The sequence below is a fragment of the Anopheles funestus genome, chromosome 2RL (assembly GCF_943734845.2).
Source record: "Anopheles funestus chromosome 2RL, idAnoFuneDA-416_04, whole genome shotgun sequence".
NCBI classification, from domain to species: domain Eukaryota; kingdom Metazoa; phylum Arthropoda; class Insecta; order Diptera; family Culicidae; genus Anopheles; species Anopheles funestus.
In genome coordinates, this window is record NC_064598.1 from 3165265 (window position 1) to 3177663 (window position 12399).

Consider the following 12399-nt stretch of genomic DNA (forward strand, 5'->3'; position numbering starts at 1 on the left):
ATGTGACCATAATTCTAGACGACAACGCTCAACATGCAACATGCGGAAGATATGATTTTTTTTCTCCATTATAGTGGTTATGCCATAAAATCTTGTCTCCAGTCTCCAGTTGTCACAAAGTCAGCTTTTTTTTCGTCTCAAGCTTTCTTTACTTAAGGACACTCTTTCTCCCATTAGTGGGTCGTTTGTGCGAACACATTTGGAACTCATAAATGCCGTCATGGTCCCGTCATCCGTCGCCCTTTCGGTAAGATAAATGACAGTTTTGCTGCAGAATGTTGCGCACCGAAACGCAATTCCTTGCCCATTGATCATGGTTGAGCTGGCACGTGGAATGGAGCCGCGGATGGTGATGAGAAAAAAAAATTAAACAAAACAAACTTACGAAAAAGTTTTACGCGTCTTTCCGCAATGGTTAATCGCTTGGAATGGATCCTGAAAGCGTGTCGTCCTGCACCATCAAATTCGGACTTAAATTAATGGACGAAAGAAGTTTTAACTTCAAGACAAGTTTCACCATTTCGAATGCTTAAAGCGAAAGGAGTTTAAAGTAAGTAACACTATTTATAAATTTAATTTCAATTTCATAAGAATATAATAATAACTATAATAAACAAAACTAAATAAAAAAAATAATATAAACAACAACGAGATAAGAAAAAGAAAGGAAAAACATTGCATCAGCTGTACCAGCAGGAAGGAACATTTCTTTCATTCCCTTTTTTATAGCAAAAAATCATCATTCGACTTTGATTAAATTGTTGCCACAAGACTTCTTTATAAGTTGAAAAGCTACTTACGTTATGCTACCCTGTTTTACTATATCCATTTTTATTGTTCGTTATTCATTTGCTCTCATCTCAAAAACAGTCAAGATTGATGAATTGTAAAACATTCCACAAGTTTGCTTAGAAGGACGAAACAAGCACAAACATCCCAAGAACCCAAGTCGAAGACATAAATCAACAGCAAAGATAAATGTGATCTACTTACGCTGCTTCTTCTATTCCACACTACTACCACTACTTCTACGAGTACTTCCTTTCATTGTACCATAAAACCATGTCTTCACGAACGAGTTGCTCCATCAAGCCTCCAAAGATTCGCTCAGATTGTCGTGTTTTTAATTTTATTCAGTTTTAATTGCTCACCAGCGCTGCTTCACCTGGGCTGCCCGGGATCTCGGCAAACGTGCCGGGATCGGATCTCGTGCGAATAATGCTGTGATGAGCTAATAAATGTTTAATTACTTTCACAAGTGAGCAGCAAAACTTTGCGCGAGCGCTATGAAACGGATGAAATATATTTTGCCTACCAAGAAACTTCCTTGGAACAATATTTTTATTTGGTCTAGCGACATGTTTTTTCTTCACGTTCTCTCCACTTTTTAATTTATCTATGCGTGGCACTGGTGACGTAAAATTTAAATTACACACCCACAAAAAAAAGTGCACGGTTAACTTTTGAACAACATCCAGCGGAAGTACGGTGATAGATGAGTTCAATCTATTTTGTTTTAATGTGGTACGAATTGCTAATCTTCTTCTCTATCGGCAAACGGAACAAACCTTAAAGTAGATAAATTATTCATTCCATTCCCGTGCCGTGCCCGTGATGCTGTTGCTGTTGCCACCGAGCACAAAAGTGAAATCGAATCCGAATTAAAGTCACCCGATAGACATTAATCTCCAAACCTCGAAAGCCACTACTTGCCATGAACGGAGCATACAGAAGGCTTGTAGCACGATGTCACCGGCAAGTATTGGAAGCGCAACATGCTTATCATTCTTACAGGCACCGACTCGCAGGCTAATTGAGACTGTTTTCCAAACCTGGCACCAATGGCTGAGTTCCATTCGGCGGTGATTTTGCTCCTCTTTTTTTTTCTTTTTTTGGCAAACCAATTCAGTAACTAACGCTCTTTGATTTATTTACTTTTTTGTTGTGCATGCCGACATGGGCTCGGTTCGTGGTTTTTTTTCCTACACGATCTGTTATTTACGTGTGTATCTTCTCTCCCTTCATCCTTATCGCTTGCCTTTGTTGTTTGCGGTACTTTCGTTTGACAAGCGTTTAATTTATGGATTCATTCCGAAGCCAATATGCTCGCGGTCGGTATACGTTACGCCTAGGTCTTCTTGATTTTTGGGCAATTTTTTTGGTAGTACCGAACTACCAGGTTTTTTTCCTGGTGTACGGTTGCGTGAGAGTTTGTTTTATGTCGTCCCAAAACTGCAGACTTTAATATCCTTCTCATCCTTTTTATAGCAAGTATAAAACCCCACATTAAGGACACATGGAAATGGCACGCAAAAACGCATCCAAACACCGGTGCAGTTCACCACAAGCCAGACAAATGAGCTTCTTCAAATGACAATTCATACCACCGTTTTGCAATTGCACATGAAAACACACACGTGTGTGTTGCAATGCATTTTCTGTACTGCGCACACGTTTGTGAAGTGATTTTTCCACGTCCACAGCAAAACGTTCACCTTTTGTTCCTGGGTCCGGGGAGAAGCTCCAAAAGGAATTTGCTTGATTCATTCTGACAGTGCTAATCCACCTCTCCAAACTAACCTGGAATGGAATGAAAGCGTGTCCCGATGAGGGAAACGACCACTGCAGGAGGCGTATTGAATTTCCGGACTTTGGCCGCATTGCATTGCTTTGAAGAAAAGGATCAAAGGACAGTTGAATTGGGCAGAGAGCAACAATACGCACAGGCACAGGACTGTGATGCTAGGTTTTGAACAGGGCTTTATATTGAAAATAAATAGAAAATATAGACTTACTCCTATTATGTCTAAAACGAAACTCCTCAGTAAATGAAAAAGCTGTACAATGAAGATACAGTAGAACGTCGATTATCCGGGGGCGGATTAACCGTGCGTCGAAAATTGACAGCTGTTCAACCGTGGTGAACACTTGTACTAAAGTCAGGTTGGTTAAAATGATTAAAATCGACACCAAACGGTATATTTGTATCATTTTTAAATTAAAAACGACCACCATAGTATAGCATATAGACACTATATACGATTTATCTAGATATATAAATGAACATTGACATTTAAGGGACTATTATCCGTGGAAATCGATTAACCGGCATCAGTCCGGTCCCGAGCAGCCCGGATAATCGACGTTCTACTGTACTTAAAACACTATTCAATGTCAATTAGTAAAAACTTTGCGACTCCATTTTATTTCTTTTGAGAGACAGAAAGACAGAGTCGCATAATAATGTAGTAGTTTGTAACATGGCCCAAAGCACACAAATCAAATGCTGAAAAGTTGTGCAGAATAAATGTTGCAATAGTTCACTTATGAGCACTTTAACTCTATTTCCGGGTTACAAAACAAAAAAGAAGAAATAACTCCCGTTCTCGGCGGGAGAAAAATGTCTCACAAAGTTTTTCCTCTGTTTTCCACTGGCGTCTTGGCAAAACTTGGTCTGCGTGCCGTTCGGGTACATCTTTAGGGCAAGAACACTGGTACTGAAACAGATGGGATTTTTACTTGTTTTGCTTTTAGTTATCCTAGGATTGTTTTTTGTCGTCTTGCCCCTGTTACTTAGCGTTATAGTTACGTAACGTGCACACATACAACCAAGGACCATACACACACACACATACACGCATACTGTATTTCGGCCTAAAGGACGAGAGTGGTATGAAAAATTAATCCAATCAAAATTGCTTCATCCCCTCGATGGACCGGTTCGGTTCCGGTACGGCAGATCGTGGCCCACGGCTCAGTGGAAGATGGGATCCGTACAATTTGGATGAGAGTGTACATCAGTGGCAACATAGCAAAACCGCAAAGCAAACGATGAAAAGGGGAGCATGCCAGAGTTTGGACTAGAACCGAGGACCCAAACCCGGTGGAAGAACGGGAAAGTGTGTGTGAGAGAGAGAGCGAAAGAGATTGCGATAGAAAGGCATAAAAGCAGATGGGAAGAGCGAGTGGCATCGACAGCAGCATAATTCCATGATCCCGAGAGCATATACACACACATCGCACAAACATACTCGAACATACACACACCGAAGGGAAACCGAAAAATGTGAACCAACGCTGGCGGGGGTTGAAGTAGGAACCCTGGCCGACCTCTGGCAGTCGCCCCATGTCACAACGATGCTGTACAAGCGAGAACGAGACGGTGAAGCACGAACGGCACGAGAGTGAAAAACGGGAATAGCCTACCCCCGGCGAAAGGATCCGGTTTATGTTGCGTCTGGCACTGTCCGGGATCCGTGGGGTGGGCGGGGGTGCAAAAATGGGGTTTTGTAGGTGAGAAGGGGGCGATGAAATCGGTTCGGGCCAAGGGGTTATGCGCACGACGGACGGGTGGTGCAGCTCTGGGTTGAGCGAGTGAGAAGCTAAACCAACTGGCCGTACATGCGTATATCCGTGCGTGAGAGTGACAGCGGTAACGTGCTTGCACGGTTATTACCAAGAATCTCATCAATAAAAAATGCCAGCGGCAATTATAAACACAATCAACGGGTACGCAACGCAACGGACGGACGGTCGGATGTGTCTGCCGGGGGTATGAGGGGTGCTTCACCCCTTGTGCGGGCCAACGCACCCCTCTCCCGCGGGGGGTCGTGTATTTGCCGTGGCCTTCGTTCCGCACGAATGGACATCCACCCTCTCCGGTTCGGAAACGAATGCGAGTCGACGCGCGAACGGGAGCCGACAGGTTGGATCGATGAAATTGTGAGCTACAGCGACACCAACGTCCCAGGGTGTTGGGTTTTATATTTTAGTGTACATCAACGTGTTGATTAGTAGCTCTCGATAGTAAAATTAGTGTTCAATTCGATTTTTTTTGGAAACCAAGAAATTCGGAACTAAGGAAAACATAATTTTGTGGTAATTTATACAACATTGAGTCTCTCAGAATGTATTATTTAAGGCTACTTAATTAAATTTTTCTAATTAAAAGAATATTAATTCTTTATCAAATAGACAACTAAACCAAACAAGTTAATAAGAATAATTCTTGGAATAGAAAAAATACAGCAATATCGTCTGTGTGGATCGATTCTCCCTAGCAAGGATTGTTCAACAATTTAACTACTTCATACAAGTCAAAGCCACTGTATGCGAGTTACATGACCTGGATACGACCACGAAGAAAAAGAAGACATATTTTATCATCTGGCCCTAAAGCCGTTTTTCTTTCTAGACTGTTTTTTCTTAGAATTGCTAATAAGCTATTTGATTTTAATACCCGTCCAATGATATTAGCCCCTGGTTCAATAAAACAGGTCAACAGGTTCAATAAAATAATATTCTCATGACAGTACAGTGGAGCGGCGATTATCCGGGTACCTTTTATCCGGCTGTCCCATTATCCGTGCAGCTCGTAAATGACAGTTCCGAAGGAGGATTGACATATGAAATGCAAAACCGATGATGGCAAGAAATAAAAGCTTCAATAGGGATTGATACAATTTGCTCAAGTTCGACCAGATTTAGTATTAGACACTAATATTTGTCAATAAAAAGAGTTTTGTCTATTATCCGTAATATTCGCTTATCCGGCAAGAGCTGAGTCCCGTTGAGCACGGATAATCGGCGTCCCACCGTAGTACGAAAACAAATAAACAAAAACGGACCTAACTCCTTCATTCTGGGCCTTCGGATACTTGGCCGTAATGAAGATTTCCCACTGAATGTAAGACAGATATTAACACAAAAGCAAAGGTTACAAGCAAATGTAATTTTTAACGTTTACACTACGTTTACGGTTGAAAGTGTGACTAGCAGCAGCATAAAAACGGCATGTTGCGTTTAACATTTTCCCATATCACGGGCCATGTTTAGCTCAATCGCACGCTCAACCATAGCTAGACAACTGTAATAACATGCATTTCCATACGATGATAAGCTCAGCTGTTACATACGGATGCTTTGTTTCACCGATGTTTTACAACATGTGTCACCTCATCCCGCCTTTTGTAACCCTTCCTTTGGTCGTCGGTGGTCTTCCCCTCGTTTCTCCACGCCCCCCATAATCCCCAACAATGCCAATGAATTCTAATGCCACATGTTTTGCTTCGAAAATAGCAAAGTTTTAGAATTATTGTGTACTTCAAAACAGCGACGCTTTTAAGTCGCACATTTGAAGGGATAACTTTAGTCCCCTTAACCGTACCCATATCCAACCCATCCCCACCCCTTACCCCTCTCCTTACTATATGCACTTGAGATTTGACGATTTCTCGTGTGACGGTTTAATGAAGATGGGCGCCCACTGAGTGGAAAACACTGTAGAAAACACTCTAAACTGCCAGCGAGGAAAAACTGCTCCGAGCGCAAAAGTTTTCAGTTCCCTCGTGCCCCGCAACCGTATCAACAATTTTGCCGTGGTAGCCTGGTCGCCTGGCAAAAACAACAACGACTGCGTTTGATGCGTCTGCAACGGAATCAACGGTACGTATGTTGTCGCACGGATGGTTGGGTGCAAAAAGCCATGTTTAGCCTTTTCCGACCCGGAAAAACGGCACCGCGCGCCTGTCAGGGAGATTTGGATTTAGCATCGGGAACTAAAAAACCCCTTTCCTCTAGTATCTCAACCCCTCTCCCACCCCTAATTCTATCCCATTCAAGCGCTATCGTAAACCGCATCGATCCGTGGATAATTTCGAAACAAATTCACCGTACGGCCGGATTGACGCTCCTTTAATTCCGTGCGCCTGTCTTTGCTTGAAGCGGGGTTTTGATGTTGGTGGTTGGCGCTAAAGTTAATATGCGCCACCACCACTACCCAGGTCGGCATGCCACTCTCTTACGGCACAACGGTACGACGGATGTCGACGAAAGGCCGAAACGGGTGCCAAACCCGTTGTCCGCAGTCACGTTGCGTAATACACGGCCACAAAGCAACCAACCCTTTTTGCACTTGATGCTACTTTTCATCGTGCGCAAGAGAGAGAGAGAGAGAAGCGTGCAACGTAGGAAAGGAGGGATGTTTAAGGTGCTGTTTAATGAGGTTGAATTTATGAGTAAACTTTCCGCGCGTGTCGTTGTTGTTGTCTTACGTTGGCGGTTGGTTCAATCGATGCCGCCTGTCAGGGAGTGCAAAAGATAAGGAAGAGTATCCCGAGTGACTCCCAAAAATAACCTCCCGAGCCTGGAATAATGTACATTTTATAGCACTCTAATGAAATTGTGTGTTTTTTTTTCTCGCACAAATGGGTTGCTGAAGGTTCTGCCGCCCATAATGCACACATCTACTGAAAAGAGTTTACTTCATCCTGCTTAATGTACATTCACATCTATAAACCGTACCACAACCGGATCTGTATCGTACCAGATTTCCGGCCTCAAACCTACAAACTCCGCGTTGTTTTCCATCGCTTCCTGAAAGCTGAAACTCATCAACAACCTCATAAAGTACAACAAGGCCCAAAAGATTCAATACTCGTTTCCACACACAACGCTCCATTTAATCTTCGATTGGCTTCAAAGAGTGAAAAGCTGTGAAAACAGGGTGGCCAATATTCAAAAACAAAGAGCGAGAGAGAGAGAGAGAGAAAGAGAGAGAAAGGCAGCAAATGGTCAAACGATCCGTATGTACGATTCGATTCGATTGACCCACTTACGATCCAAATGGGGTGGGACCCACACAAGCCGGATTATTTTGTTGCGATTCGATTTATTTTACAGCATCCACTGGGCATTCCCCTAGCCGATTTTCCCTCGGTTGCTTCACGCGATGTGGGGCCTAGAATCCTGCAGCCCGCATCGATTGTTGGGAAAACTGCGAGTGCAAGGCACAAACAAAAAAGAAAAGGATACTGCAGTGAGTGCACCAAAAAAGCAATTTTGTTTGGCAATTGGTTTAAGCTGCACAACAGAAGTGAGCCAATGTGTGTGTGTGAGTGTGTGTGATATATTATTTGAATGGCAAACAATTTTCAATCCGATTACAGTTTGAAGAACTGAAACGATGCACATAAAAAACCTTAAGAACTTGAAACAGAAAAGGTTGTTTGTAATTTATTTTTGAATTTTATGTAACTGTTTGCTGAATAATAAAAGCTCATTTTTTCTACTGTCCTTACACACCCCCGAACTATGCAATAATCCACTAACCTTTGGCTGAGCTAATTGGGGATGAAATCCGTGCCCAGAATTATCGTTAATTTAATACACAATTAAAGAGGATAATCGGGTGCTGTTTCGCATTCAAATAAACATGCACAAATTGTTTCTCTCACCACTCACATGAGGCCCGTTCTACCATGCGGTACGTGGGCATATTTTCTGCTTCCGCTTCCGGACAATAGTGCCATCAGATTGCCATTTTGTTCGCCTCGGGATGCACGCTTTATGGCTCATCATTGCAATCAATATCTCAAAACCGGTCACCTGCTGTCACCCCCCTACGCCAACAAGGAAAAACGCATGTCGCAGTATGCGAAAAAGAGACGCATATTAACACCTCCCGTTACCAACCTGGTTGATCTGTGCGCTGGTTTTGGCGTCGTAATGATGGTGTGAGAGAAGGCACGAATTACACGCATAAACTTCCATCCCATCCCAAAAATCAAACGGTCGTCTTCAACGCTTCCGAACCAGCGAGACAGACAAACAGACAGACAGACAGTCAGACCGGGTCCACGGGAAAATCTCGTACGCGTGGCACAACGATACCGACCGGGCGCAATCTTCGCTTGAGACATTTTCCACCACCAGCACCCGGGGAGAGTATTAAGGGGGCCCACCTGCCAGCCGTCAACAGGTGAGGTGAATGGTGCAATGGGCAAAGGCGTTCACCTGTCCGTCGGCAGTCGATTACCTCGCAAGACGGCAAGCGCCCAAAACGCTCACTTTCCATCTCTCTTTCTCACACACAAACACTCCCTTTCTGTCTCATCAGCACTTAAAGCGATTTTTCACGGAAAACCAAAGCGCCTTCGTTCGGATGGATGGTGCGGCTTTAATGTGAATTTTCCCGCCCTTGGGGTTGACATCTCGGGTTCGGATGTGCGTTCATTCGTTCGTTCATTGAATTTTTCCGACCCCCACTATACGGTACTATACGGCAAGGACATTCGACGGTTCGACGAACGGAGTTCGCACGTTTCTGTAGGAAAAAACCATTTTCCTACTCGCTTTCATTCATGCGCAGTTCATTTTCGGTGCTAGCGAGAACGTGAGTGGACAGCTTGCATCATAGCTTCTCATCGATGAGACTACTTGTATGCAACCTAATCCGAGACGCTTGCATTCAAATCCTCAAGGTGTTTTTTACTCTATATACGGCGTCATCTTCCTTTGCTAGAAAGTAAAGTTCAAGGTCATCGGCAAGAAAAATCCTTTTCCTCTTTTCCCTTTCCCGTACCATGTTTTGGGTTCCAATGAATGTGTATTTGGAGTACTTTTATACGTGGAAATTAAGGCGTAATAAATACCTTCCACGTTTCTCATCCTCAATGCTATTTTCGATGCTATTTCTGTTCACATTGCACCGTCTGTCTCACGCACAAAATCCAGAATGCACCAATATGTTCTATTCTTGTAGCAGAACGCACTTTTCGCATCGTATAATAAACAGCTCTCTCTCTTTCTCTCTCTTGCTCGCACTCTCATTTTCTCTTTGTTCGACAGTTGAACTTTCGCACGCTCATACTGCTCAGCACATTTTCCAGCAAAGACCACGTATTGCGTTCTACCAAAAAACGATCAAAAACGAGCGAACACGTGAATTTTTCCCCGGAGCGCAAGCGGATGCTGCAACCAGGGTTGAACGATTTTCGAGAAGGTTCCATTGAACCGTTTTCTGGAGCACACGTTTTGCGTTTGGCGGGCGAAGGCAACAAGAAAGAATACCTTCTTATATGCTTACCTATTCGTGGTGGGGATTTTTGGTACACTATCACAATACGTTCGTCACACACTTTCGTTTGTTTTCACTTTTCTTTGGGTTCAGATGGAAACACCAATAATTACTGTACTTGACACACTTACAACTTCTTTTTGTTGGATTCAATTTTTCGTCAAAATAGTCCACTAGGAACAGATAGCGAAAGTCCAATAATAATTATCTGACTTCAATTTAACACTGAAATCACACTTTAAACGTAAATTACTGTTTGAAAGGTGTTGTCAAACACCAAATAAAATCGACACTTGTATCAATGGATAGAATGGAAACTTCCAGCATACTGTCCCGCGTAATATACGAATGTTTGGTCACAGATAGTCTCTTTCCACGTCCGAAAGCTGTTGTTCGCTCGGTGGCTTTGCCCTGCTTCGCACGGGAAACTTCACAAAGGATGCACGCCAACACAGCAGTGGTTGTAGTATAAAATAGCGTAGCACTAGCGTGCTAGTAGTAGAGTGAAAGGATACCATACCCCAACACGCAACGAATGAACGAGCGAAACGGACCCAACGGCCAGACCAGGCGTGCGCTTGTAAGGATGCGCGAATGCACGATTGTCCTTCCCGCCCTGTCCCGATAATTGGGGGGTTGGTTCAGAGGTCGCTGTGCATCAGGTGCAATCGTGCGGGGTTGCATCATCAAACGGCATCATGCTTGCTGCACGCACGCACCTACGTCATCGCCAGTCAAAACAACGACAAAATTCACTGCACTTCGCTTTGCCGGCTGGCGAGCGAACGAGAGCGCGAATGTAGTGAGAACGAGCGAGCATTCGGCGTGAGTAGTGAGATCAACATTTTCTCCTCACTTTTATGAATCACACTATGAGAGGATTTCATTGTTTATTTAGCGAAACGAAAATGGAATGAAACATCGCCATTGGGATGTTTGACTTTTCCTAACGAGTGAGTGAACGTATCTCACTGTGAATACATTTTCCTGCATGCAATGTTCCTTTTCTCACATGCTGCAATATCCTAGATGTTTGTCCTTTTCCACGTTCAACCACGCAAAATCTTGCAAGGTGCCTTTCAAGATAGCATTGAACCGGCTAATAACAAAAAATAAAAGGAAAACGCACACACCTGTTCCTTTTTTGAACGGTTTAGGTTAACTTTTACTTTCATTTACTAGGCTACAAAAATATTACTATTATTATTATGAATGGAAACGGAAGAAATTTTGTTCTTATTTGAGAACATTATTTTTCCCAGCATTACATTAAATTAAAAAAAAATAATTCTCATGGGAAGAATCACAAACAAAGCTTGTTGCTCCATCGGCTTCAGCCAGGCTCAATATTCTTCGTGGCAAAATCTCACCACGAAAGCCTCCAAACGGTACGTGACATACCGCAAAACAGAAGATTCCCTCAATTTACGGCACACCTCATCCACGCATCCAGGGCGCACATTCAGCAATTTCTGGCCAATAAAGTGAAGCATAATTTAAGCCTCGTGTGCGTCTCTCACCAGCAAACGTGTCAACGTGTGTGCCGGTCGTACTGGCGTTGAAATGATCAATGAAAAGTCAGCAAATAATACCGGAAGAGATTGCAATGCTTGCCATACCATGCCGTACTGACAAATCACTGCATTCGTTAAGGTGATTCGCGTATTATTCACAACAAGCCAATGCCGTCTGCCCGAAACACGAGCATTCAATTCGTATGCATCACACGTAGCATGATTGCTTTCGGCAAAGCGCTACCTATGCTCGTCAAATGATGTACGAGCATAAAGTGTGCGTGATGGTTGGGTGTACGTTTTCATCGTTTCATATCACTGGGGGAGGGTTTTGGTTAATGCCTTGTAAATTCCAGAATTGCGGAGTTTGCTAAGAGCTGCATCGGGTGTGTTTATCTTCCCATTCGTAAGCATAAAATTCAGAGTGATTGGTGTAAAACACCTGAAGGTTCATTACAACAGGAGTATAATTATTTTATATCGTTGGGCGAAAGGTAATGATGATGCTCTTGATAAAATGTATCTTCACACAAACGGGCAAATGAAAAAAAAAATTGAATTATGGGAGTAAAATTATTGTTAAACATTGAATAACCAATTCCTGGGAACCATTTATGTATATGATGAAAAGAGAAAAAGAGGACAATTTCAAGATTTGTAATTGGACATTTGAATAACTCGCTGATAAATTATATTAATAAAGCTGCGTTATAAATCAATAATAAATACCTGAAATTAAATTCTTTTATCTACGATTCAGGTTTTTAGATTGTTCAATTCCCAATAACTTAGAAAACAATTTTTATTTAATGTGTCGGTAGTCTATGTACAAATTTAAATTTATTTTGTGCAGTTTCGAAATATTTCAACACGTGTTTGAAATATTTCATTTTCAAAATACCTTCGCTATTGACCGCTAGAGTCCGCTAGATAATATTTCTACAGAACTGAATAAAACCATTCAAATAAAAAATCGTATTATTAAAGTATTATTGTGTCATCCTTCTTAATACCAGTAATTGTAATCTA

General features: G+C 42.6%; 1 protein-coding gene across 6 annotated transcripts in view; it reads right to left on the reverse strand.

The window, feature by feature from the left end:
* The window catches only part of LOC125762566 (protein winged eye), a 286165-nt gene extending 275797 nt beyond the window's left edge, over positions 1 to 10368 (reverse strand). For 4 of the 6 annotated variants that reach the window (XM_049424781.1, XM_049424783.1, XM_049424782.1 and 1 more), the window contains exon 1: positions 9866 to 10365. The gene's annotated coding sequence lies outside the window, so the exon portion shown is untranslated. Of the gene's footprint in view, positions 1 to 9865 lie in introns of all 6 variants that reach the window. The other 2 variants (XM_049424788.1, XM_049424789.1) reach the window with 2 other exon arrangements.
* Between the last annotated feature and the right edge of the window lie 2031 nt (positions 10369 to 12399).